Consider the following 2,332-nt stretch of genomic DNA (forward strand, 5'->3'; position numbering starts at 1 on the left):
GTTTTGTGTCTTGATGTGTTATGATTATGTAACTTAAGATTCCTGGATATCCATTATTGATTGCTTTTATTTTGCCAAGCAATCAATACTGCCAAGCAGTGTGTTAGACTGAAAATACAAAGATGGACAAGTTGGCTCTGCCTTCAAGGAGTTCAGTCTTGCAAGGTATCTTTAATTTTCATCCTTTGAGGTTTATGTTTAAGAACTCATATACTTCTAAAAAAAAAGGATTTGGTTATTTTTATTGAAGCAAAACAGCAAATACATACTTGCCAAAACATTGTGAAATAACTAATTACCATCTTCAAGTTAATATGTAAAGTAAGTCGGAATGTCTTCATTTGACGGCCAGCCTTTAGTAAAAGTCTTCCTGAAGTAAAATGGTTAGGAGTGTTTTATTTTTATTTATTTATTTATTTTTTAACATTTATTCATTTTTGAAAGGCAGAGAGAGACAGAGCGCAAATGGGGGAGGGGCAGAGAGAGAGGGAGACACAGAAACAGAAGCAGTCTCCATGCTCCAAGCAATCAGCACAGAGCCTGACACGGGGCTTTAACTCACAAACCATGAGATCATGACCTGAGCCGAAGTCGGCCACTTAACCGCCTGAGCCACCCAGACGCCCCTGTTAGGAGTGTTTTAAAGCCAAAATTTAAATGGATCAGAACGAGATATCTAAATTCCCTTGATGATCACAGCCAGTCCTGTAGCTTTAGTACCACCCTACATGCTGAGGACTGCCAAATTTCTTTGTCCATCATTTCTTGCCTGGAGTTTCATGGTAGCCTTCTAACTGATCTCCCTGCTCTTACACTGGATTCTTGACAGCCTGTTCTAAACATGACAGCAGAGATCCACTCCTACTTGAAGCTGTTCAGTGGCTCATTTCAGAATACAAATTTTAAAAATGCCATGGCTTTTCATCCCTGACCTCAGCTGCTGTCCTTCCTCTCCATCACTCTGCCCCAGTCACCTGGCTTCCTGCAGCCTAGGCAGACACACCTGCCTTAGGATTTTTGCACTAGCTACTCTTTCCCTTCTATCTGCTTGTCTAATTCCATCTCCTTCAAATCCTCAAAAGATCACCTTCTCAAGGAACATGATATATTGCAATGCCCCTTTTCTATCCTGCCAAGACTCGAAATCCCTCTTAACCCTGCTGCATGTTCTTTAGAGCATTTGCCAACTTCTACCATACTGTATAGTTTACTTGCATGTTGTTTACTCTGTCTTCTCCTGATAGAATGGAATGTGGCTGAAATGCCACAAAGGGAAAGATTTTTGCATTTTGCTCACTGATAATCACAACTACCTAAAACAGTGCTTGGCACATGGTAAGCTTTCGATAAAAAGTCAAAGGCAGTGTTTCAGGCTCTGGAACATAGTGATGAACAAGAGAGGCAAACTGCTGGGAGTTCACATTCTAGTACACAGAGCCTGATAAATAGGCTGATTTCAGAGAGGAGTAGTATGAAAATGCTGAAGCATTCTAATGTGACAATGTGTAAGAGCTAACATGGAAAGAATGGTTAGGAAAAGTCTGTAAAGAATTAATTTGAGCCAACACCTGGATGATGATTTGGAGCCAGGCTAGTGAAGATCTCAAGGAAAAGCATTTGAGATGGAGGCAACAAAAACCGCAGAACACTTGGCTTTAAGAACGCCAGGCTGTGCTAAAAACAAAAAAGTGGGTTGGGGTGCTATCCCAAAGCTTTTAGGTTCCTAGTTTCAATCCCTGGGCTCCTAAATTCCTCATCTATGATAATGAACTGCTTTCAGTGACTCAGAGGGCACCGTGCTCTTTCTGATACTGAGGCATGTTTCCCCGGTCAAGAAAATCATTGTTACCCACCCCCACTCCACCCCTATTCATCCAGCTAATGGATTCATCCTTCAGACCCCACTAGATTCCATTCTGCTTCGGAAGCCTTTCCTCCCAAGGTGTGTACAGGACCATGCACCTGTGTGCTCCCTAAGCACACTATCTTCTCCCGTGTTAGAAACTATAGGAGGAACTCAAAGCAGTTCTGGTCAGGTGGGAAAAAATGAGATTCAATTCTAGCAAGTGTGATGGAAACTAAAACTTAGACCAATGAAATCTAATTTATCAAAAAACCTAAGAAATTGTAGATTGATTCCTAAAAGTTGTACATTTATTAGGTAAAACTAATGCAATCAGAAGTAAAAAAATCCAGTAAAATTCTGGTCATAGAGAGTTGATAATAGAAACAAGATTTCAGGGGCGCCTGAGTGGCTCAGTCGGCTGAGCCATCCAACTTTGGCCAAGGTCACGATCTCACAGTTCATGGGTTTGAGCCCCGTGTCGGGCTC

Source organism: Prionailurus viverrinus, chromosome D1 (genome assembly GCF_022837055.1).
Source record: "Prionailurus viverrinus isolate Anna chromosome D1, UM_Priviv_1.0, whole genome shotgun sequence".
NCBI lineage: Eukaryota > Metazoa > Chordata > Mammalia > Carnivora > Felidae > Prionailurus > Prionailurus viverrinus.